Below are 26,981 nucleotides of genomic sequence, written 5' to 3'. Positions count from 1 at the left end.
TCTAAATAAATGGCGGAACAGGCTCGAAAGGCTGGATGGCCTACTCCTGTTCCTATGTTCCAACGGGAGCTATTTTTTAATTCCCGGGATGTGGCCGTCGCTGGCAAGGCCATCCCTAGTTCACCTGAGAAGGTTGGATTGGGCCTTCTTCTTGAACCGCTGCAGTCCGTGTGGTGAAGGTTCTCCCATAGCGCTGTTAGGTAGGAATATTGAAGTGATCCCATCACTTTAATAGTAACTCGCAGCCACTTGGACTGCTTGTAACATTTAGTGCGAAAATGTAATTACAACACAAGAGGTTGACATTTCAGTGGGGGTTCTCCGAATCTCCCACCGAAATGTCAGTGGAAGATTGGCTGCCCACGATGTTTCTCCAGGGTTTCCGCCAAAGTGATAGCAGCAGATCCGGAGGTTCCCTGTGGAAATTTTACCCTATTGGGTTTCACTTATGTGTTCACATTAAATGATGGCAAACCAATCTGTCACTTTTTCAGGGAACATTCAAAAAGACAAATTGATGGCGGCTTTATATAAGAAAAAAGAAAGAGCTTGTATTTATATAGCACCTTACATGACGTCCCAAAGCGAATTACAGCCAATGAAGTGAAGTCATTGTTGTAAGGTAGGAAATGCAGCAGCCAACTTGCGCACAGCAAGGTCCCACACATAGCAATGTGATAATGGCCAGGTTATCTTTTTTTTTAGTGACCGCCATTTGATAAGATCATGGCTGATCTGTGATCTAACTCCATATACCTGCCTTTGGCCCATATCCCTTAATACCTTTGGTTGCCAAAAAGCTATCTATCTCAGATTTAAATTTACCAATTGAGCTAATATCAATTGCCGTTTGCAGAAGAGTGTTCCAAACTCCTACCATCCTTTGTGTGTAGAAATGTTTTCTAATCTCACTCCTGAAAAGTCTGGCTCTAATTTTTAGACTGTGCCCCCTACTCCTAGAATCCCCAGCCAGCGGAAATAGTTTCTCTCTATCCACCCTATCTGTTCCCCTTAATATCTTATAAACTTCGACCAGATCACCCCTTAACCTTCGAAACTCTAGAGAATACAACCCCAATTTGTGTAATCTCTCCTCGTAACTTAACCCTTGAAGTCCGGGTATCATTCTAGTAAACCTACGCTGCACTCCCTCCAAGGCCAATATGTCCTTCCGAAGGTGCAGTGCCCAGAACTGCTCACAGTACTCCAGGTGCGGTCTAACCAGGGTTTTGTATAGCTGCAGCATAACCTCTGCCCCCTTGTACTCCAGTCCTCTAGATATAAAGGCCAGCTTTATTGATTATTTTCTGCACCTGTTCATGACACTTCAATGATCTATGTACCTGAACCCCTAAGTCCCTTTGGACATCCACTGTTTTTAACTTTTTACCATTTAGAAAGTACCCTGTTCTATCCTTTTTTGATCCAAGGTGGATGAACTCACATTTGTCTACATTGAATTCCATTTGCCACAGTTTTGCCCATTCACCTAATCTATCAATATCGCTTTGTACTTTTATGTTGTCATCTACACTGCTTACAATGCCACCAATCTTTGTGTCATCGGCAAACTTAGATATGAGACTTTCTATGCCTTCATCTAAGTCGTTAATGAATATTGTGAATAATTGAGGCCCCAAGACAGATCCCTGCGGGACTCCACTAGTCACATCCTGCCAATGTGAGTACCTACCCATTATCCTTACTCTCTGTCGCCTATCGCTCAGCCAATTTCCTAACCAAGTCCGTACTTTTCCCTCGATTCCATGGGCTTCTATCTTAGCTAACAGTCTCTTATGTGGGACCTTTTCAAATGCCTTCTGGAAGTCCATATAAATAACATCCATTCACATTCCCCTGTCCACTACTTTAGTCACCTCTTCAAAAAATTCAATCAGGTTTGAGGGATAAATATTGGCCAGGACAAATACCCCTATGTCTCCTTCAAGTAGTGCCTTGGGATCTTTTACAGCCACTTGAGAGGGCAGAAGGGCCTTGGTTTAATATCACATAAACCTCCTGGACAATGCAGCACCCCTTCAGTACTGTACTGATGTGTTAGACTAGATTTTGTGCTCAAGTCTCTGGAGTGGGACTTGAACCTACAATTAACTCAGAGGTGAGAGTGAAACCACTGGGCCACAGCTGACATATAGATTGTAGATTCAGTTGAAGGGTTTGGATTCCAGTGCTTGCAGTAGTTTTCCATTCCTACACCGGAATTCCATCACAGAGGATCCCTGGCTCATTATCTTTTAACCTGCAACCTGATATTCTGCAGTCGAATGCAAAATCGTTACCATTAGGAAATGCTTGCTGTCTGCCCGAGATCGCCCAGATAACTGGCAAATAAACAACTGTAACAAGAGTAGTCTAGCGTCTTTTCTTAATTAGATTTTACTGTTCTGGCATTCTTTATAAAATATCCTGGGAAAACTTTCTTTTACATGCGCTCTTTTTTTTGCTTTCAGCAATATCTTATATAAATGTGTGCCTAATGTAATCAGGATGGAAGGCTGTAGGAATTTGAGTGATTTTAATAAATGTGATTGCTTCATAAAAACACTCCATTATTGTCTGCAGCTGAGAGTGCAATGATGTAACTGATTACTTGTTAAGTTGATGTTTCACCTGACTCGTGAAGTATCGGCTATTTCCTTATCTGATAGGGAACCGAGGCCCTGTCTGCCCTCTCAGGTGGACATAAAAGATCCCACAACACGATTTCCAAGAAGAGTCCTGGCCAATATTTATCCCTCAAACAACATCACCGAAAAACATCTGGTAATTTATCACATTGCTGTTTGTGGGATCTTGCTGTGCAAAAATAGCTGCTGTATTTCCTACATTATGCTTCAGAAGTATTTAATTGCACTTTGGGATGTCCTGAGGTCATGAAAGGTGTCATTTAAATGCAAGTTCTTTCTTCCTTTGTTGTAGTTTTATTGTAAAATTCCAGAACATTCTGTTTTAAAGTAAAGCTGGGGATAAAACCCCTTTACCAAGTGTTCCTCAGTATTGTGACTGACAACACTGAGATGTATTTTGTGCAAATCTGCATAAGACAAAGGCTTAAAAAAAGGTATAAAAAAAACAACATATTTTCTTGTTAACCAGCTTTAGAATAATTAGAATGTAAATCATCTTGCTGCAGAAAATAATTGCTATTTTTTCCTGAATGGCATATTCAGCTTCATCCCTACAGGCCATACGTTAGTACCTGAAGTTACCCTTCCTTATATCCATATCTTTTCATTTCCTATCAGTCAGTGCAGAAGCTTCTGGGAAATGGTGATAAATTCTTCTTACAACACAGCAGACGGAGAGTGCAGCTCGATAAGACAGCTGAGAGCGGTATTTATTTAATTTTAGGCTTCAAAGGGAACAATTTGCTCTCCAAGACTGTACATACCTAAATCAGACTGAAATATCTAAAATGAAGACACTGGACAAGACAGGCTAAGGTTTGGTTTGATATCACGAAGGAAGAAACACATTGCAATTATTTTTTTTTAAATTACAAAAGGTTGGAAATATGTATGTGTGGGGAGGGGGTGATAAAGGGAGAACATTTGGTGCTGTTTATTGCGTATCCCACTGTAGCTTCAGGATATAGCCTCTGTCGCACAAGAGTCTCAAAGCTACATTCAATCATACTAGTTGGGAATCCCAAAATGGCTTGGTAAACTGTGTAGACAGTCTGGGGGTTTAATTAGCTCAAGGGTCACGGATTCACTCAGGCGTCTCTGTGGAACAAGAACCTATCCATCCCTCCATAACGTTGGCACCGCCATCCCAGAGGTCATGGTCCAGCTCCTCAGCTGTTACCAACACCACCACTCTGCCATTCTTTACAATTACCACCTGTGAGGGCAGTGCTACTCTCCCCAAGGTCACTAACACCTTTCACATAGCTCATAAAGCTTCATTGAGGGCGCAATAATGGTCCACAAGGATTCAATCATCAATGACTGTGCTGCAATCAAGAAATATAGTGCCGCCAGAATTCTAGCACCACCCATGAAGGTCCTACCATCTCCACATGGTCACCATCACCCTATATTTTCCATTATTTTCCATAGGTGTCAGCTGCGGCTCAGTGATAGCACTCTGGCCTCTGAGTCTGAAGGGTGTGGGTGGTCGTTAAAGATCCCACGGCACTATTTCGAAGTAGAGCAGGAGAGTTCCCCCCCAGTGTCCTGCCCAATATTTATCCATCAACCAACATCACTAAAACATGATTATCTGAAAGTTATCTAGTTGTTGTTTGTGGGAGCTTACTGCGTGCAAATTGGCTGCAGAGTTTCCTGCATTGGAACAATGACTACACTTCAAAAGTACTTCATTAGCTATAAAGCGCTTTTGGACATCCTGAGGTTGTGAAAGGCGCTATATAAATGCAAATTCTTTCTTTCTTTAAAACGCATCCTAGTGGTTCACTGCCCCACCATTCACATTCCAATAATTGAGACGACCTGAGTATCTTGTCAGCTATTCCCAATCAATAACAGTCACAGCTAGCTCAGTTAATCTTTTAGACAATACTCCAGTGGTTCGAATGCTGGTAGTGCCAGCCTCCCTAAGAGGTTGAGAGGATGACACTTCAGTGACTCTCTCTTTGGTGACTCTCAATTATTTAAAGTAAAAACAGAAAATGCTGGAAAACACTCAGCAGGCCAGGCAGCATCTGTGAAGAGATTTTATTTGTTCATGGAATTTGGGTGTCGCTGGCAAGGCCAGCATTTATTACCCATCCCTAATTGCCCTTGAGAAGGTGGTGGTGAGCCGCCTTCTTGAACCGCTGCAGTCCGTGTGGTGAAGGTTCTCCCACAGTGCTGTTACGTAGGAAGTTCCAGGATTTTGATCCAGCGACGATGAAGGAACGGCGATATATTTCCAAGTCGGAATGGTGTGTGACTTAGAGGGGAACGTGCAGGTGGTGTTGTTCCCATGTGCCTGCTGCCCTTGTCCTTCTAGGTGGTAGAGGTCGCGGGTTTGGGAGGTGCTGTCGAAGAAGCCTTGGCGAGTTGCTGCAGAGCATCCTGTAGATGGTACACACTGCAGCCACGGTGCGCCGGTGGTGAAGGGAGTGAATGTTTAGGGTGGTGGATGGGGTGCCAATCAAGCGGGCTGCTTTGTCCTGGATGGTGTTGAGCTTCTTGAGTGTAGTTGGAGCTGCACTCATCCAGGCAAGTGGAGAGTATTCCATCACACTCCTGACTTGTGCCTTGTAGATGGTGGAAAGGCTTTGAGGAGTCAGGAGGTAAGAAAGAGAGTTAAAAAGTTTCAGGTCAACGACCTTTCATCAGAACTGGAAGATGCTAGCAGCTTTTAAGCAAGTGCAGAGCTGGAGAAAATGCAGAGGGAGGGGAGGAAAGGAACAATGGGTGGAGGGCAGGACTGATATATTGACGAAAGGGATGATGGTGCAAGGCAAAAGGGGGGTGATAATGGGACATGTCCAGCAGGATGGTCAGGACCCCTGGGGTCTACGCCCACCTTTCTCCGCCACATTCCCGGGCCATGGGAGCCTTCTCCTCTTTGCCATATTTTCCATGCTTCTCTCCCTCTCTGCTATTCTGCTGTAACCATTTACAGCTCCTCTGGACCCATCTGTTGTTTCTTTACTTGTCCCATTATCACCCCGCTTTTGCCTTGCACCATCGTCTCTTTCGTCATTTAATCACTCCAGCCCCCCACCCTATCACAGACCTTTTCCTTTGTTCTTTTCCTGTCCCCCTCCACCCCCATTCACTGGTTCTGTATTTGCTTAAAAGCTGTTCCAATTCTAACGAAAGGTCTTCGACCTCAAACGTTAACTCTGTTTCTTTCTCCACAGGTGCTGCCTGACCTGCTGAGCATTTCCAGCATTTTCTGTTTTAATTTCAGCGTCTGCAATATTTTGCTTTTGTTTTCTCTCAATTATTTCCTCAGCTTCAGGAATGTTTAAACATTTTTTTTTAATGCAAACAGTATCCAAGGGACAGTCGCTACCCTGCTCTGGGCCAGGGCACTCTGTTTTTATTATCACTTATGTGCCCAATTAAGGAAGGAAGCACAGGCTTCCTGGCCTGTAGTGGACTGTATATCTGAGGTTCTTGGTTCTTCAGTGGAGCGTATACGTGTGCTTCTCAGCAGACAAGTGGGCTGATGCACCACGGCTTTAGATTATCGAGAGAGGTATCTGTTGGGTTTATAAAGGATATTGTCATATATCCCTATTGCCCTAATGTGGAGGTATTATAGGATATTGTTATATATCCTTTACCTCTAATGCAAGTTAGAGGATTAAGAAACACTGAAACATCTGGTTAACACACCGAGATCTCTGTGCTCCTTCAATTCTGGCCTCTTGCGCATCCCTGATTTTAATCGTTCCATCACTGGCGGCCGTGCCTTCAGCTGCCTTGGTCCTAAGCTTTGGAATTCCCTCCCTAAACCTCTCCACCTCTCTACCTCCCTCTCCTCTTTTAAGACGCTCCTTAAAACCTACCTCTTTGACCAAGCTTTTGGTCACCTGCCCTAATACCTCCTTATGTGGCTCGGGGTCAAATTTTGTCTGATAAATGCTCCTGTGAAGCGCCTTGGGACATTTTACATTAAAGGTGCTATATAAATGCAAGTTGTTGTTGTTATTAAATCAAGTCAATGAGATAATAAAACACAATCTTTTCCATGCAGTGTATATGAGAGATGGGTACCAATTATAACATTAAAACTCACATACCAGGGACTCCTTCAGGAGATCGGAAGCATGTCATCTTGACCACTTACGTTACCCTCAGCAAGACTAGATTAAAAGTCCCTAAAGTGTCTCTATATTTATATGTTTAATTACGTCCTCCTAACGTAATGCCATTATGTCAATGCATTCTAATTACACCTGGTTAATCTCCATTCATCGAGTCTGCGTAATAACATCTGTTCATTCACAAATGAGAAACCGTGGGTATCAGTTATGACCTTCTTCTAATCTCTTCCCAGTACATCCATAATACAACCCTAGTCAGGCCAGATTACCTCCCTACAGTCACTTGACTGATTAACTATATACCTGCTACTTTCTTAATCTCTTCTCATGGACGGTTAATGAAGTTTTGTCTCCACTGCTCCAGGCCTGACCTTGTATAGCCATTGTAGAATGAATCCTAATATCTGGATATATATTTTAAAAGCTTACTGTGGCTACTCTATCTGGTACGCCGATACTTACTCTAACTGGCCAAGTCCCTTGCCATTTTAGGATGGCTCTCTTTTTCATCTACTGGTAATTTTTAAAGCCCTTCAGATCTGAATCCCAGTATCCATATCAAAACCCCAAGTACATCTGAACGTGTGCCCGTTTGGTTTCCGCTTAGTTAGGTGCTAGTTAGCAACGAAAATAACTAGAACTGAAGCTCTAAACCAACCAAACTGCTTTTTAAATAGGAGATGCGCTGGCTGCAGAAAGTGTTCTTGTAAGCAGGGGACATACAATAAATACTTTAAGAGAAGTTATCTTAAACTTGTATAGAACCTTGGTTAGACCACGCTTGGAGTACTGAGCACAGGTCTGGTCTCCATATTATAGAAAGGATATCGAGGCATTGGAGAGGGTGCAAAAAAGATTCACAAGGATGATACCATATTGGGAAAAGCTGAACAGGCTGGGGCTCTTTTCCCTAGAAAAGAGAAGGCTGAGGGGTGACCTGATAAAGATCTTTAAGATAATGAAAGGGTTCGATAGGGTAGACGTAGAGAAAATGTTTCCACTTGTGGGGGACTCCAAAACTAGAGGTCATAAATATAAAATTGCTGCTAATAAATCCAATGGGGAATTCAGGAGAAACTTCTTTACCCAGAGAGTGGTGAGAATGTGGAACTCGCTACCATAAGGAGTAGTTGAGGCAAATAGCATAGATGCAGTTGAGGGGAAGCTAGATAAGCACATGAGGGAGAAAGGAATAGAAGGATATGCTGATAGGGTTAGATGAAGTAGGGAGGGAGGAGGCTCGTGTGGAGCATAGATGCCGGCAGAGACCAGTTGGGCCGAATGGCCTGGTTCTGTGCTGTAGTTTCGATGTAACTCGATGTAACTCGGCAGGTAGCTTCTTGGTGAGAAGCATCAAGGTGTTGAACTGCCTTCCCTAGCTCGGCAGCCAGAGGACAGGGAGTGCCTGGTATTCACGTGTGTGGGTGCGGAGGATTCCCTGCCGGCTGGACTAGTGATAGGACATCACGGACTGTGTGTCCACGGAAAGATCATCTGAATCACTGAACTGTCCACAAAGTTCCAGCTAGGCCACACCACCAAGCAAAATAAATCCAATCCCACCGATCAGACTGGATGAAGCTTACTACACAAGGTAACCTTATCCTGTGTCACACACGGAAAGTGCTTGTGTGCAGGTCTCCTGGCAAACTATGGTTCTGGGCATGTGCCAGAGCAGATGTTACCACAGAGCAGATAATGAACCCAAGGCATTCTGGGACACTGCCAACATTTCCTTTTTAGTTCAATAGGTTTATTGTCAATAAATGTGCAGCTGGCACCTGGCAGCGGAATCTAGTTAACAACCAAATGTGTTGAGTGATCTTAAACTTCTTATATCACAAAGGCGTAATATTACAGGTGATTTCATCAAGCCCATTTTCAGCGAAAGGGAGAATTTACGCACAAAATTGCATTTGTCGGTGTGTCACATGGAAGGACACAAGGATATCATTTTGTGACACCCCTCCCCCAGCAAGGAACCTCGCTGCACCTGGACGGAGGCCTAGCTCCGACTGCACTCTCGTCCAGTCAGACCCCTTGGTAATGGTGTATCTCAGTCTAGTATCTAACCGTTAGAACAAAGCTGATGGGGGTGAAATTGAACTTGGGCGGAATTGCAGAAACCAGGCAGCATTGCATCGTTGGTCCGCTATAGGCCCCGCCCACATTCAGCCCCATTGACTTCAACAGAACCAGATAGCGGGCGTGTGAATTAACAGGCAGCAAAAGTGATTCCGTCTGTTTTGCGTCCTCGCCCATGTCCAATTTCACCTCCGATGTGTCAGTTTGGCTGAGTTGGCAGCACTTGTGTCTTGAGTCAGAAGGTTGTGGGTTTGATCCCTGTTATGAGCTTCAGCACTCAGTCTAGGCTGGCGCCTCGGTGCAGTCGTGAGGAAGTACTGCATTGTCGGAGGGGTTCTATTTTGGGTAAGACATTGAACTGAGGCATTACACATTCCCACCAAGCTTCCTACACAGACAGTACTGAGGTAACCTTATCCTGCGTCACTTACGGAGAAGGTAAGCTTCCTTCTCTGGTGCCCCAATCCAGCTCCTTGGGACATTTTTGGTAGCGGTGTTGATATAGGTTTTACCAATCGTCACTCCCAGTGCAGAGCATCGCAGAATAGGAGCATATATCAGGGATTCAGTCGTGCAGGTCATCTCACCCCATAGGTTTTCCACTAGTTGTCAGTCGTGGCTCAGTGGGCAGCACTCTCAGCTCTGAGTCAGAAGGTTGTGGGTTTCAGCCCCACTCCACAGACATAGCACAAAAGTTAGGCTGATGCTCCCAGTGCAGTATTGAGAGAGCACTGCCCTGTCAGTGGGGCAGTACTGAGAGAGTACTACATTATCAGAGGGGCAGTACTGATGGAGTACTACATTATCAGAGGGGCAGTACTGATGGAGTACTACATTATCAGAGGGGCAGTACTGATGGAGTACTACACTATCAGTGGGGCAGTACTGATGGAGTACTACACTATCAGAGGGGCAGTACTGATGGAGTACTACACTATCAGTGGGGCAGTACTGATGGAGTACTACACTATTGGTGGGGCAGTACTGATGGAGTACTACACTATTGGTGGGGCAGTACTGATGGAGTACTACACTATCGGTGGGGCAGTACTGATGGAGGACTGTACTATCGGGGGGCAGTACTGATGGAGTACTACACTATCGGTGGGGCAGTACTGATGGAGGACTGTACTATCGGGGGGCAGTACTGATGGAGTACTACACTATCAGTGGGGCAGTACTGATGGAGGACTGTACTATGGGGGGCAGTACTGATGGAGCACTATACTATCGGGGGGGTAGTACTGATGGAGGACTACACTATCAGTGGGGCAGTACTGATGGAGGACTGTACTATCGGGGGGCAGTACTGATGGAGTACTATACTATCAGTGGGGCAGTACTGATGGAGGACTGTACTATCGGGGGGCAGTACTGATGGAGTACTACACTATCAGTGGGGCAGTACTGATGGAGTACTACACTATCGGTGGGGCAGTACTGATGGAGGACTGTACTATCGGGGGGCAGTACTGATGGAGGACTGTACTATCGGGGGGGCAGTACTGATGGAGTACTACACTATCGGTGGGGCAGAACTGAGCGAGTGCTACACTGCTGGGAAGTGCCATCTTTCAGATGAGACTTTAAATCAAGATCCCGTCTGCCCTCTCAAGTGGATTTTAAAGATCCCACGGCCACTATTTCGAAGAAGAGCAGCGGAATTCTCTCTGGTGTCCTGGGCCAATATTTATTCCTCAACCAACATCACTAAAAACAGATGATCTGGTCATTTATCGCATTGTTGATGTGGGATCTTGCTGTGCACAAATTGGCTGCCACATTTCCCTACATTACAACAGTGACTACACTTCAAAAAGTACTTCATTGGCTGTGAAGCGCTTCGGGACATCTTGAGGTCGTGAAAGGCGCTATATAAATGCAAGACCTTTCTTTTATATAAAAGATCCCATGGCAGCATTTGAAGAAGAGGGAGGGATTTATTTGCCAATATTCCCCCTCAACCAATACCTTCAGCAACAGATTATCAGCTCACTTATTTTCTATTTGCAGGAACTTGCACAAATTTGTCACAGTGACTGCACTTCAAAAAGTAATTAATTGGTTGTAAAGTACTTTGCGATAAGGTGCTATATCAACGCAAATGTGTTCTTTGCTTTTTGTTTCGAATTTTAAGAGATACCAGCAACGATTTTTAAAGTATCTCCTCTGTGAAACAACCTGACAAAACAATAATTATTAGGGATGAATTATATTTGCGTACAGGAGAGACTAGAGGGTATGTTATTACTCCACAGAAAATCCTGCGGGGCCTGTTTACCTTTGCGCTCCAATTCCTGATAGAATCATACAGAACAGAGGAGGCCATTCAGCCCATCGCGCCTGTGTCAGCTCTTTGGAAGAGCTATCCAATTAGTCCCACACCCCTGCTCTTTCCCCATAGCCCTGCAATTTTTTTCCTTTTCAAGTATATATCCAATTTCCTTTTGAAAGTTACGATTGAATCTGTGTCCAACTACAACAACTTGCATTTATATAGCGCCTTTAACGTAGTAAAAACATCCCGAGGCGCTTCACAGGAGCGATTATCAGACAAAATTTGACACCGAGCCACATAAAAAGATATTAGGACAGGTGACCAAAAGCCTGGTCAAAAATCGTAGGTTTTGAGGAGCAACTCAAAGGGGGAGAGAGAGGTAGAATGACGGAGAGGTGTAGGGAGGGAATTCCAGAGCTTAGGGCCTAGGCAGCTGAAAGCACAGTGGCCAATGGCTTTGCATGAGACCAGAATTGGAGGAGTGGAGAGATCACGGAGGGTTGTAGGGCTGGAGGAGATTACAGAGATAGGGAGGGGCGAGGCCTCTACCCTTTCATAAGCAGGACCTAGCTTTGAATCCAGGCCCAAGTTGAAATGAAATTCTTCCTTGTCTGGTCAGCTGTTATAATTATGATGTAGGAAAATCAAAAGTTAATTCATTCAAACCGTCCATCCAACCTATCCCATCATTTTGGTTCATGTAAAGGATCCACTCACACAATCTCCATCCGCCCGATTGTTTTGGTGCCAAGTTCGTACAATTCTACAATCTGTTGAGAGAGGGTTCTGGTAGTTTCTTTCTTGAATGCTTCAACGAGTTGCCCATTAACAGTACCAGGCAGCTGCCTCAATAAGTTAACTACTTTGAACGTGAGAAAGGTAACTCGTCATGTTGCATTTACCGTGAGCTTTCTGTAATAACATCTCCTCATTCTCTTCATAAGATTCGGCACAAATTTCTGAATCCACCCACGAATAGTTTCTAATACTCGGATTGCGATGCTTCCCTCCCTCCCCCCCCCCCCCACCTTGTCTTGTTTGTCTTTCTGCTGAGAACAGATTGCCTTTCTTCATGGATTTGACACTGTTTTCCATTCTTGATGTCCTCTTTTGAATTCTTTCCAAAACATCAGTTGCCTTCCATGATAATCTCATTGCACATTCCTGCAGTACATCCTTAGCAAAAGCTCTATGTTTGTTTAATGTTTTCCCTTCACTGTGGTTTTATTCTCAGTTTAGATCTCTTTCTGTGAGCCCACCCCATACTCCCATTCTTCCAAGTTTAGCATTTTACCAGCTCTTGTTTCAGCCCCTGGTGCAAGTCTAATCTCGAACAATGGTAAGAATGTACAAAAACATGTGTACTTGTTGACATTTCCTCTCAGCAAACCTATCGACTGTCTGAGAAGATGATTTGGTCTGGTAAAGACCGAACTCTGCTGGTAGCAAACTCTGGACTGTACCAATAACTCAGAAAGGTACTTGCCAGGATGACAGCAATTCCCAACTCTCCTGCTCCTGCCCCCTTCCAATCCATAGAGAAAAACTCAGTCAGGGAGGGGATCACTGATTTTGAGCTGAGTAGATGCCAAAGAACCTGGCTGGAATCACGAACGGGATTTAGGGTGTAAAGGAAAATAATAAACAAACAAAACTTGCTCTTAATTGCATAAATGCAAAATGGAGAGGGGCAAAGGTGGCCACAGAGATCAAAATGGTGGCAATAATTAATGATTTGAGTGGGAAAGTCCAGAGTGAGTGATTATACCAATGCCAATGATTCTGGGAGTATCTTCATATCTTATGCTTTAACTTGCTTCTAAATGAATAAGAGCTGAAGTTTCTGAGAGGAATTAGAAAGCATGGATCACATAACCCGCCTCGTAGCAACTAAAGAAAAAAGATAGAACTTGCATTCGTATAGCGCCTTTCACAACCGCAGGAACGTCCCCAAAGCACTTCACAGCCAATGAAGTACTTTTGAAGTGTAGACACTGTTGCAAAGTAGGAAATGAGGCAGCCAATTTGCGCACAGGAAGGTCCCCAAAACAGCAATGAGATACATGACATGACAGTTTTTTGTGATGTTGGTTGAGGGATAAATATTGGGCAGGACTCCCCCGCTTTTCTTCAAAATAGTGCCATGGGATCTTTTACATCCACCCGAGAGAGCGGAAGGGGCCTCGGTTTAACATCTCATCTGAAAGGCAGCACCAGATAGATTTTCCAGGGTTTGTAGTAATGGCCGGGGACATAATGGCGGGTGTGGACAATCTGGTTTTAATGCCTGTTAATCTTCCTGGTATATCGTCTTTTGTCTTATATCATGCCAACTATGAAATACTGAGATTGGGACACTTCAAAACCAAGTCCCATCACTAAGTTGAACTTGACTTGCTGACTGTCAGGCCTCGTCTTTTAGATGCCTTGTAGGTCCCCAGGTTCCAATTGAAGTTTTTACTGTGACAACTCCTTTCTCATGTCCACTCTTTTTATCAGCTCTTCCTATTCTGCTGAAAGCTTGTAAATGTTTCAATTGTAGTCAGCTTTCTGGTAAGTTAGCAGACAACATTCAGTTATTAGGTTCCACATAAAATACTTCTAGGAGAAAGGGGACAAAATCCCCAAAAAGATCATTTAAAAAAAAATTGACTTTAAAAAATCATAAAATGTCAACAAAAATGAATGCAAAATATTAAGGCTAAAAAATTTGGACTCTTCATCACTCATGAATCTTCCCTTCAGCCCATCCCTAGTAAGAAAAATGAGCTCCCAGCTCACTCCCAGTCTGAATGGATGACTAATAACACTAGGCTTAATTTCAATGCTCTTTAATATTTAAAGGAAGAAAGAAAGAACTTGCATTTATATAGCACCTTTCACAACCTCAGGACATCCCAAAGCACTTTACAGTCGTTGAAGTGCTTTAGAAGTGTTGTCACTGTTGTAATGTAGGAAACACAACTGTCAATTTGTGCACAGCAAGATCCCACAAACAGCAATGCGATAATAACCAGATAATCTGTTATTTTTTAGTGATGTTGGTTGAGGGATAAATATTGGCCAGGTCACAGGGAGAACTCCCCTGCTTTTCTTCGAACAGTGTCATGGGATCTTTTATATCCACCTAAGAGGGCAGATGGGGCCTCGGTTTAACATCTCATCCAAAAGACAGCACCTCCAACAGTACAGCACTCCCTCAGCGCAGCACTGGAGTGTCAGCCTGGATCTTGTGCTCAAGTCTCACTTAAGAGACTTGAACCCACAACCTTCTGACGAATGCTACCACTGAGCCACAACTGAAACCTAAATGAAGTTATGACTCACTTTCAGAAATAGCACATTAACCTGGTCTAATAGTCCCACTGGAAAACCACGCTTGGCATGAAAGTGGCACAGATCCGGTGCTATGACTCAGCCAGATTTTGCAGTCTCCCAAGTCTGTGTTTTGTTCCTGCTTCACCAAAATTAAGAGCAGAAAATCTACCTTGCCATTCGAACCATAACTCTCTTCTGCATCTACTTTATATTTCCCACTCTATATAAGCCACCTTCAGGGAGTTAAACCTAACGAAAAGATTTGAACAAAAGACAAACTGAACAGAAACAGCTGCTGTGAAACCAATACAATCGATCAGGCAGAAGTGTTTACTGTAATTGAAGAAATTCGTCTGAGCTACACTGGGAACAAAAATCTAATGAGCACGAACTGAGATTTATCTAACATCTTTTAACTGCACTTTGCCACAAGAGAATATAGATGGGTATGAAACAGTAGAATTTATGTGACCATTTCCTGAAACGTTTGATGCCATTTCAGGAATATGCAGTCATGATACAGCTATGCGGTAATTTTACAACTGTGCTTTGTTAGTCTTTATCTTCAGGGGTCTGTGGGGGACAATAGCGATTGATGGGTGTGCATCTAATCTCTGGTGGTCTAATGGAAGGAGCTGTGGGATTCCCATGCTTCCTAGCAGCTGAAGGATTCTTGCCTTATCAGATTTGCCTTAATGAATACCTCAATATCAACAACAACTTGCATTTATATAGCGCTTTTAACGTAGTAAAAACATCCCAAGGCACTTCACAGGAGCGTTACCGAACAAAATTTGACACCGGGTTTTGGCAGAGGGGTGCAGGACCCGATAGTGCTTTATGTGGTCCAGCCGGATCTGGCGATGAACGGCTAAACCAGTTGTCCACCATAAACGTTCAAGTCTGCATTCCTTGGACTTAAGGGAATGGAGATGGGGGCTGCACTGTGGGGAAAGACCAGGACAAGAGAGAGTAAGGGTTTTACTAGGATCAAGGGTATCAAAGCTAGAGGTGAGGGTGTGATTGAGCAGATTAGTAGCTGCAGAAATATCAAGGCTGAAATTGAAGCTAAAACCTAAAGAAAGGCTCATCGCTGGTCCACAGTTGACAGTGTGAGATACATTGCAGCTCTGGGCCTCGAAGGGACACATTAGGCCAGAATTACAAGACAGTTTACGAAATGAACATGGCACTGGTGGAAAGTATTACCTACATTTTTTTACTTTGTTATTGAAAGTAAAGATACAGTAAAACTGTTTTTTTGGAATGTGTACAGTCTATATAAAATAGGACATAGGAGATAACAACAACAACTTGATTTTATATAATGCCTTTAACAACAACAACTACTTGCATTTATATAGTGCCTTTAACATAATAAAACGTCCCAAGGGTTTCACAGGAGATATTAGGACAGGTGACCAAAGACTTGGTCAAAGAGGTAGGTTTTAAGGAGTGTCTTAAAGCAGGACAGCGAGGTAGAGAGGCGGAGAGGATTAGGGAGGGAATTCCAGACCTTAGGGCCTAGGCAGCTGAAGGCACGGCCGCCAATAGTGGAGTGATGAAAATCAGGGACGTGCAAGAGGCCAGAATTGGAGTAACGCAGAAATCTCGGAGAGTTGTAGAGGTGGAGGAGGTTAAAGAGATAGGGAGGGGCGAGGCCAAAGAAGGATTTAACATGGGAAAACGTCCCAAGATGCTGCACAGGAGGGTAGTGAGACAAAAGTTGGCACCAAGCCAAAGAAGGAGCTATTAGGAGGCGTGACGAAAAGCTTGGTCAAAGAGGTCGGTTTTAAGGAGGGTCTTAAAGGAGGAGAGAGAGCTAGAATGTTTAGGGAGGGAATTCCAGAGCTTAGGGCATAGATGGCTAAAGGCACTGCCACCATTGATGGGGCAAATGGAGTGGGGGATGTGCAAGAGGCTAGGATTGGAGGAGCGCAGAGATCTTGGAGGGCTGTAGGGCTGCAGGAGGTTACAGAGATAGGGAGGGGCGAGGCCACAGAGGGATTTGAAAACAAGGATGTGAACTTTAAAATCAAGGTGTTGCCGGACTGGGAGCCAATGCAGGTCAGCGAGCACAGGGGTGATGGGTGATCGGGACTTGGTGTGAATGAGGGTACGGGCAACAGAATTTTGGATGAGCGCAAGTTTGCAGAGGTTGGAAGATGGGAGGTCAATAATTTAATCAAATTGAGCTTTATTTTGTGATGATAGAACAATAATAGGCCCATTCTACAAGCTGTGCTCTGACACTTGGCGGGGTGGGGGGGGGGTCGAAATCATGGCACTGCTGGTGCCAGCGCTGTTCAGCTGCCCGACATGCCTGGCACCAATGAGCTGACCTCACCCGCTAATCCGGGGTCAGCCAGTTGCAATATATTTCTGGTGCTCTTGGCACATCATGAGGGCCGGGAGGGATAGGTTGGCACAGTTTCAGGGCACCAGCGGATAGTGAGGGGCTGCCAGCTGCCGTTGAACAGCAGGATGTTTTGTGTGGGTGGGGGAAGGGAGGCGAAAGATGGCTTTGGGGAGGGAGGGAAAGGGAGGAGTAGGGGAGGGCAGGGGTATTGGTTTATCGACACCGCCCCTTCAGTGCCCATTACCAACCAGCGAGCCAGTAGCCATGTGGGGAGCCTGTCTAAATTTCATGGCCCTACTAAGCCTATGTACAGTCAGGGTTGCCAACCCCGCAGGATTGTCCTGGAGCCTCCAGGAATTAAAAATTAATGCCCAGCAGACAGTTATGAACAACTCTGGAGAGAAATCATAGGGGCATTTTCAAATATTGTGCATTTTTTTCATTTTCTTTGAACATTTTTGTGGTAAAAGTATTGCAGACGGGCACAAGGCGGGTTGGCTGGGGGTGGAAGTTGGAGGTGGGAAGTCATGTGATGAAACCTCTAGGAATATGTCCAACAAGAGTTGGCAACTCTATGTCCAATGTTCCACACCCTTTGACTGGACTGTTCTGTAGGCCCCAATTCTCTACGCCCCTTCATATGAGAAGTGGGCTCCCAGTGCTATTCTGCAAATCAGATACCTGCCATTGCTTTATCAGCTCTTGGTGAAAATGTGTTAAACTGAGCCAATGAATTAACATTCCAGCATTTGAAGGATGGGAGTTCAGGACATGAATCGGCTGGTGGTGTGCAGAGCAAGTCAGCTGGGCTCAGGAAAGGACTTTGATAAAGTGAGCGAGAATCCCAACTCATATTGCCCAAAAAAGTGGCACATTTCAGAAATGGACTAAATACTGGACTCACATCTCACATCCACTGTGTGCAGTAATGGTTTTGTTAAAATTTTGTTTTAATTCACTGGTTGGCAAGGCGGGCATTTATTGCCCATTCATAATTGCCCCAAGAAAGTGATGGTGGGCCGCCTTCTTCTTTGTAGCAGTGTGATGCTAGGCCACTTCAGAGGGCCATTAAGAGTCAACCACGTTGGTGTGGGACAGGAGTATTGTCCAGATCGGGTAAGAAGGGCAGGTTTTGTTCCCTAAAGGACATGAGGGAAAACCAAAATTCAATAATTACACTATAATTGCATTGTATTACATATTACATAGACTTGCAGGGAATTACAACACAGAACAAACCATTCAGCCCACCTGCTCTATGCCGATGTTTATGCTCCACACGAGCCTCCTCCCACCTTACTTCATTTAACGCTATCTTTATATCCATCTATTCCTTTCTCTCTTATATGCTTATCTAACTTCGCTAAAGTTGAAGCTCATGGAATTGAGGGCAAATTATTGACCTGGTTTGGAAATTGGCTGAGCGGCAGGAGACAGAGAGTAGGGATAATGGGCAGGTACTCAAATTGGCAGGATGTGATTACTGGTGTCCCACAGGGATCTGTGTTGGGGCCTCAACTATTTACTGTATTTCTTAACAACTTAAATGACAGGATAGAGAGCCACATATTCAAGTTTGCCGACGACACAAAGACAGGCAGTATTGTAAGCAGTGTAGATGGAAGCATAAAATTACAGAGAGATATTAATAGATTAAGTGAATGGGCAAAACTGTGGCAATTGGATTTCAATGTAGGCAAGTGTGAAGTCATCCACTTTGGACCTAAAAAGGATAGATCAGAGTACTTTCTAAATGGTGAAAAGCTCAAAACAGTGGAGGTCCAAAGAGACTTCGGGGTCCATGTACATAGATCATTAAAATGTCATGGACAGGTGCAGAAAATAATCAAAAAGGACAATGGAACACTGGCCTTTATATCTAGAGGACTAGAATACAAGAGGGTAGAGCAGCTATACAAAGCTCTGGTTAGACCACACCTGGAGTACTGTGTTCAGTTCTGGACACCACACCTTAGGAAGGATATATTGGCCTTGGAGGGAGTGCAGTGTAGATTTACTAGAATGATACCTGGACTCTAAGGGTTAAATTATGAGGAGGGATTACAGAAACTAGAGTCGCATTCCCTAGAACTTAGAAGATTGAGGGGTGATTTGATCGAAGTTTTCAAGATATTAAGGGGAACTGATAGGGTAGGTAGAGAGAAACTATTTCCTCTGGTTGGGGAGTCTCGGACTAGGGGACATAGCCTAAAAATTAGAGCCTGGACTTTCAGGGGTGAAGTTAAGAAACACTTCTACACGCAAAGGGTGGTAGAAGTTTGGAACCCTCTCCACAAACGGCAGTTGATGCTAGCTCAGTTGTTAATTTTAAATCTGAGATTGAGAGATTTTTGTTAACCAAAGGTATTAAGGGATATGGGGCTAAGGCAGGTATATGGAGTTAGGTCATAGGTCAGCCATGATCTCATTGAATGGCGGAACAGGCTCGAGGGGCTAAATGGCCTACTCCTGTTCCTATGTTCCCATCTTGCTGCCTCTTAAATGTATCTATGCTATTCACCTCAACTACTCCTTGTGGTAGCAAGTTCCACATTCTAACTATTCTTTGGGTAAAGAAGCTACTCCTGAATTCCCTATTGGATTTATTAGTGACTATCTTATATTTATGGCCCCTAGTTTTGGTCTCCTCCACAAGTGGAAACATCTTCTCTACATTTACCCTATCGAACCCCTTCATAATTTTAAAGACCTCTATCGGGTCACTTCTCAATCTTCTCTTTTCTATATTTATTATATTACTTCAGATAGGGGCTAGAAAAGATTGTTTTGGCATGGTTCATGCTGAATTGTGTGTGCGTCCTTTAAAATCTACATTTCTTATCATACCACAGTCACAAACATTTATCTTGTCGTTGTGAATGTTATGCATTATCGAAAAACCTTTATTTGCAACGTGATTTGAATAAAGCAACCTCAGCCTATCACACTACTGTACTCTTATATTCTGCACATTGTGTCATCTCCAGTGTTATCAGGTAATAATTGGAGTTTAAACCTGACTTGCTTTGATCGATTTTCTGACACATTATGGAGTATGAATCTATGCAATATTTCAATGCGATACTCTGCTTTTGTGTTAGGCAGGGTGGAATAAAGATTGTGTTTAATTTAAGACTCCAGGACATCAAATGTAGGGAAGAAAATGTATGAGAATAAAGACTGCCTCATAAGATGGCATATAATCTTGTACAGTAGGAACATTAGCACAAGACAGATTGAGTCCTATGTGCTTTTACAATAAACATAATTTTGAATGGAATCAGTTGTGGGATGTTCATTAAGAAGCTTTTTGATCAAGAAACAGATGGTCTCAATTGATCAAGAGCGACATAATGATTTATAATGGTCACTTAAGTTTGGGTTGAATGGAGGGTTTGCAGCCAGACGTCGGAGATAATGGAAACATCCTTTCTGCTGAGTGTTCTCTCATTTTAGTGCCTTTCTGCCCAGGCTGATGAAGTCCTTGACCTGATGCTCCCCTCTTTCCATGATTGATCACAGTTCTTTGAGGCAGAAATACGACCTGTGGAAAGGTGATATCTTTTTTGAAGAGCGCTAAAGTCCCTTTAAGTTGGTCAATTCCAAACATCCCTACTTGAAATTGGTACAATGACAGCGTAAATTAATATTCTGCCTTTTCAGAGCTTTTAGGCTCGATTTCCAAAGGGTGGCGGGATGGGAGTGGGGCGAGGGGACAATGGGCACGCGGCAAACCCGGAAAATAAAAACTTACCGTTCCCCACGCGATCGCGAGTTAATTGGTGAACCTTAACGTGGCTTCCGGGTTTGCCGTCCGAAAGCTGCGCAGTGGGCGGACTGCGCTCCCGCAAGACAGGCTGTCAGCTGGAGCGTCTACATTTAAAGGGCCATTGCTCCAATGGATTTTGCTGGAGCAAAGTCCAAGAATAGAGAATATGGAGCAGCACAGGGGCAAGGCTGCTCCAAGATTCAATGATGCCTCACTTCAGCTGCTACTGGCCGGGGTGAGGAGGAGGAGTGAAATTTTTTACCTGGCTGACAGGAGGAAGTGGCCTGCCTCTGCCACCAAGAAGGCCTGGCTCGAGGTGGCAGAGGAGGTCACCAGCAGCAGAAACATCACCCGCACCTGGGTCCAGTGCAGGAAGGGTTTCAATGACCTAACTAGGTCAGCAAAAGTGAGTACACTTACTGATTCTCCTGCATTCCGTGTTCCACACCACCACCCCCACCCCCCAACTCGTTCTGCACTGCTAAGACTACTCCACGACATCACTCTGCACACCCACTTAAGGCTCATCCTCAACTTACCGGCTCTTCCTCAGCATTTCCTCACCTCCCCATTAGTCACCTCACCAATACTACTCAACCCAATCCTCATCCAATGTGGTGTCTCTATCTCATACTCACCCTCTGATGCATCTCTTTCACGGTCAGCCTCACCCAAAGCAATGTATTCATCGGTTGGCCACTTCACCATCACTCACTCACACGTCTGTTCTTTCTCCTCTTCTAGGAGAAGAGAGCGCAAAATGCACGCGAGAGGGCGAGGATTGGAGGGGGGCCACCACAAATAGTGGTCCTCACAGACGTGGAGGGGGAGGTCCTGGGGATCAGCCGCACCCTCGAGTGCCTGTCCGTCGGGGACGCCAAGACTGGCACCCCTAAAACATCTGCTGACACAACTTTGACATTCATCACACACAACATGAATTGATGTTACCAATGCTTGGCATGTTGAACACCTCGGTATGCTCATCGCAACTTGACGCATCTGTGATGATATTGCCTTCTGTTCTCTTACAGGTCCTTGCACTGACGGCAGAGGGTGATTCCTCAGAGGAGTTCCAGGCCTCTGAGGTGCACCATCACATCTTAACGAGCTATCAACCAGCGCAGATACTCACACCTCGGTGGGTCCTAGTACTCAGTTAGTTGGGTTGGCACCTGGTGAGTCACCACACACATGTGAGCACGAGCAGACACTGGTGGCAGGGACAGCTGTGGAGAGTCCATGTCAGTGGGAGCACTCCTCCCCAGGCTCTGCTCAGCTGGACGCAGATGTTGAACCCTGGGGGCCATCCTTTAAAAGGAGAATGATCGAGGGACAGCAGCACATTTGCAAGGTACTGGAACAGGTGCCACACGCACTCTCCACAATCGCGCAGAGGATGGAGGAGCCCAGCTCCTGCATGAGCGGAATGGTGGCACAGGTACATGAGGGTATCTCTGAGATAGTGTCGCAGGTAACTGCTGAAATGTCTGAGATAATGTCGCAGGCAACTGCAGAAATGTCTGAGACAGTGTCACAGGAATGTCTGCGATGGAGAGAAGGCTAGCCTCCGTTGAGCTTCAAGCACGGCTCACAAATGAGTCCATTCAGGCCCTGACAATGGCCATTCAGACTCACAGTGAACAACATTCTGTTGCCTTAGACAGGCAGACAGATACATTAGCACTGGCCTTACAAGGCATCACACGTGTCCTCCAAACTGTTGTCCTGCAGAGTGGTATGAGTGATGTGGCCCTGGCCCAGGAGAGGGATGATGGCGATAGGGCACATGGAAGTGGGGATGCCACTCAAAGCGCTCCACCGTCTCACCCGTCGCCCCCCTCTCAACCAGTACCCGCAATGCTGCCTCCTCTCCAGGTGGTCGAGTCTGACCCTGCACAGGTGCAGGTGGAGCGGTCTTTGGAGGGGCCCTCACGGGCTCCAAAGCCCAGAGGGCGTTGGCCCAAAGCACCTAAGCAGTCAGGGCATGAACAAAAGCAACCTGCCACTACCTCTGCTGCAGCCACAGGGGATGCACCACGTAGAAGTGGTAGGAAGAGAAAGGCGAAGGATTTGTGATCACGAAGGGGATGCACAAGGGTGTTTGACAGACTGTCATGTTTTTTATTTATATTTGGTTTTTGATAAAGTCACATTAAATGTTATCATTCTCACCACTACTGCCACATCTTGCCCATTTTGACAGGCTTTTGTGATAGTGCCCTTTCATGTGCTTCACAATGAACAACGACACTTGATGCCACCTAGTGGGTCACTTTACAGTGGGCGTATGTGTAGTTGCAGGACTGTTTTGTGCAGGGAGTGGGAGGTGGGGGTGCTGGTGTTGGCGCTGGTCTTTCCAGGTGGTGTGAGAACTGGACCCTTCTCACTTTCTGATCTTACGAGAACTGTTCACATTTGATTGACTCCCTGGCCTCACGAGGAGCCAGGTGAGCTGCTGCTCTGCCCATGGGTTCCTCCTCCTCCTCCTCCTCCTCCTCCTCCTGCCCCTCTTTAATGTGGATGGCAGGTGTTGTTGGTGGATGAGGGGAAGGGGCCTCCTCAAGCGGTACCCCTCTCTGTTGTGCCATGTTGTGCAGGACACAACACACGACTATAATGCGACCCACTCTCGCTGGTGCGTATTGAAGTGCTCCCCCAGAACGATCGAGGCACTGAATTCGCATCTTGAGCAGCCCTATCGCATGTTCAATTATAGATCTGGTAGCGATGTGCCTGTCTTTGCATCCTCAGAGGTGTCATGAGCCACTTGTGCAGGGGGTATCCCTTGTCTCCTAGGAGCCAGCCCTTAAGGATGTTCAGTGCGTGGAAGAGGCCTGGGATGTTGGATTCCCTCAGAATGAAGGAATCCTGGCAGCTGCCAGGAAATCTGGCGCACACATGAAGAAATCTTTTGCGGTGGTCACAAACGAGCTGAGTGTTGATGGAGTGATACCCCTTTCTGTTGATGGACAGTCCTGGCTCGTGTGGAGGTGCTCGGATTGCTATATGCGAGCAATCGATTGCACCCTGTACCCATGGGAAGCCAGCCACAGAGTGGAATCCCACTGCCCTCTCCGTCTGGCTGAGGTCGTCCATGGGGAAGTTGACGTATCGCAAGGCCCTGCGAAACAAGCCGTCGGTGACCTGCCTTATGCACTTGTGTGCAGACGACTGAGAGACCCCAGCGATGTCACTGGTGGCGCCCTGGAATGATCCGGAGGCAAAGAAGTTGAGGGCAGTGGTGACTTTAACTGAGACGGGCAATGAGATGCCGCCAGGCCCAGCCGGGAGCAGCTCGGCATGAAGGAGGCTGCAGATGTCTGCGACCATCTGGCGACTCACTCTCAGCCTCCATATTCACTGCTCCTCAGAGAGGTCCAGGAAGCTGAGCCTCGGTCTGTAGACCCTCTGGCGAGGGTAGTGCCTCCTGGGACGTCGCTCCCTCTGTTGTTCCCCTCTGTGCTCTTGTGCAGGTCCCTGTGGCGCAGCACTGTGTTGTGGAGCTCCAAGTGGCGGAAGCGCACACCGTGCCTGGCGAGGACGGTGATGTTCCTCGTCCTCGGATGTTCTGGTGAATGCAGACACCGCGCCCCCCATCCTAATAGTGTCAGTTTGAGGGTGTCCGGAAAGTTGGTAAATATGTGAAAACTGAAGAATTCTGAGTGGAAACCAAGAATTTTCAGTCTAAACACAAAGATCTCCCAGCCAAAAGTTTGTCTGAGAGAACTGAGTGCCCTGCTGCAATAACTCACCTTTTATCCCCATCTGTCAAACAGGCATTTCAATGTCCAAATGGCTGCCGGCTGCAACACGTCTCTTACAACATGGAGTGTTTCCCACAGCCCGGGAAACACGCTGAGGCAGAATGAAAATCCTTTCCCTGCCTCAATCACATAAAGTCAAGTAGTTTAACAAGTTTAAATATCTTAATGACTGCTTTAAATATCAGCCCGCCGGCTTTAATTGCTTCCGCATTCCAGAAGAACCGCACGCACCCAGATGCGTCTGTGCGAGACGCGGATGTCGGCGGGTTGGAGCTGGCTTCCTTACCCACTCAGGATTTTCCCGATTTTCGTTGCCCCCGGACTTCTATTTGAAAATTGAGCCCTTTACATTTGTTAGTTGCATCTTGGAATCATAGAACCTTACAGCACAGGAGGAGGCCATCGGCCCATCGTACCTGTGCCGTCTCTTCGAAAGAGCTACCCAAATCGTCCCACTCCCCCCTGCTGCTTCCCCGTAGCCCTGCAAATTTTTCCTTTTCTAGTATTTATCCAATTCCCTTTTGAAAGTTACTATTGAATCTGCTTCCACCGCCCTTTCAGGCAGTGCATTCCAAATCATTACAACTCGCTGCGTAAAAGAAATTCTCCTCATCTCCCTTCTGGTTCTTTTGCCAATTATCTTAAGTTTGTTTCCTTTGGTTACTGACCCTCCTGCCAGTGGAAACTATTTCTCCTTATTTACTCTATCAAAACACTCCATAATATTCAGTAAATCTCCCAAAACAAACACAGAGTAAGGAATGATGCAGTAAGTGGCCTTCCCAATGTTCTGTTCTGAATTTTCCATCTTTGGTTGATACAATGAGATCTCAATATACTGTTAAATTTAAGGAACCCAATTAAGAAGTGGTACAGTAAGCATCTCCCTTAAAATCAGATACAATCATCACTCTTGCTCTCTCCTTGTTCATTTGTGTGTTATTCTTCTGTTCCGAAATCCATTTTATTTCAAAAGTCATACAAGGAAAAAAGCGCTGAAAGAAAGGAGGCATAACGCGGATTTAAAAGGAGTAAATCTCCGTGTTATCATTTGCGATAATCAAGCAGTCATCTATTTTTAATGATTTGTATACATTCATTAACAAAATAGCTCCTTATCGATTTTCTGTGGGTAATTCTATGTTCTATTTAAAGCTTGTTGATTTTTTTTCGGATGTTAGAAATATTGAAAAGACTTAAAATAGAAATGAAATACGGGGCAAATCTTATGAGTTAGTGCAATAAAACCAGAAAATGCTGGAGAAGCTCAGCGAGTGAGGCAGCATCTGTGGAGAAAGAAACAGAGTTAACGTTTCAGGTCGAAGACCTTTCATCAGCAGTTCTCCAACGTTAACTCTGTTTCTCTCTCCACAGATGTTGCCTGGCCTGCTGAGCTTTTCCAGCATTTTCTCTTTTTATTTCAGATTCCCAGCATCCGCAGTAATTCGCTTTTGATTTATGATTTAGTGCACCTAGCACAGAGGGTTGCAAATCAGGGCTGATTCTGTGATCCAGAATTCCCAACGGCGAAGATACAGGCCTCGAGGGAGTGGTTTCGAAATTTGCAAATAATATCAAAATAGAAGGTGTGATTCATTCTTCAGAAGACCAAAGCAAGCTGAAAAGGGATATCGATAAGATGGGCCAATGGGTTAAAAAGCGGCAGGTGGAATTCAGTCTCAATAACCATGAAGGTGTTGCATTTTTGTAATAAGAATAACAGCAATAATTACACTCTGAATGGAAGCAGGCTTGGTGCTGTGGGAGAGCAGAGGGATTTGGGACACAGGTTCACAGGATATTAAAAAAATGCTAATGGAATTCTAGGTTTTATCACAAGAGGTATAGAATATAAAAGCAAAGAGGTAATGATGGGCTTACACAAAACCTTAATAAGATCTTAGTTAGAGTCTTGTGCACAGTAATGGGCTCCAAACTATAGAAAGGATATTGAGGCTTTGTAGAGGGTACAGTGCAGATTTACTAGAATCCAGCCTGGAAAAACAAATACAAAGAAAGACTTCAAAAATTGGTTTTCGTTAGAACAACACAGATTAAGGGCCGATATGATAGAAGTGTTTAAAATTGTGAAAGGTTGGGACAGGGGAGAGAGAATCAGTCTGTTTCCAGTGGTTGAGGGTCCAGAATGAGGTGTCACAGGCACAAGGTTAAATGTAAGAGAATTAGAACAGAGGGCAGGAGAAACGTCTTCACAACGATTCGAACTATTTGCTCAAATGGAGGGTAAAAGCCGACGCGGATTGGTTGGGCTGTTTCCGTGCTGTAACTTTTATTTATTTCTACCGAAGCACATTACGGGAAAAACTGGGCACACAGCCTGTGATTTTCTGTTTATTAATTTTAGTTGACATTAAATAATGGGCTGTGTGCCAGTGATCAGAAAATGGGCACTGCCAGGAGTTTCGGTACGGCGATCAGTGTGCCTGATTTACAGATCTTCCAGCCATTAAAACTGGCCCCATGAATTCCTGATATGAACCCCCATTACACGAAGGCCCAATCAGGAATACTAACTAATAAAACACTCCATATGTGCCCGTTGTGCACTTACACAGTACTGACGATACGGTACCCAAATGGATAGATGCACTTAATAATGGGCAAGTCCCCCACTCCATTTTAACTGCTCCCTC

Source organism: Heptranchias perlo, chromosome 34 (genome assembly GCF_035084215.1).
Source record: "Heptranchias perlo isolate sHepPer1 chromosome 34, sHepPer1.hap1, whole genome shotgun sequence".
NCBI lineage: Eukaryota > Metazoa > Chordata > Chondrichthyes > Hexanchiformes > Hexanchidae > Heptranchias > Heptranchias perlo.
This window is presented reverse-complemented; position numbering follows the sequence as displayed.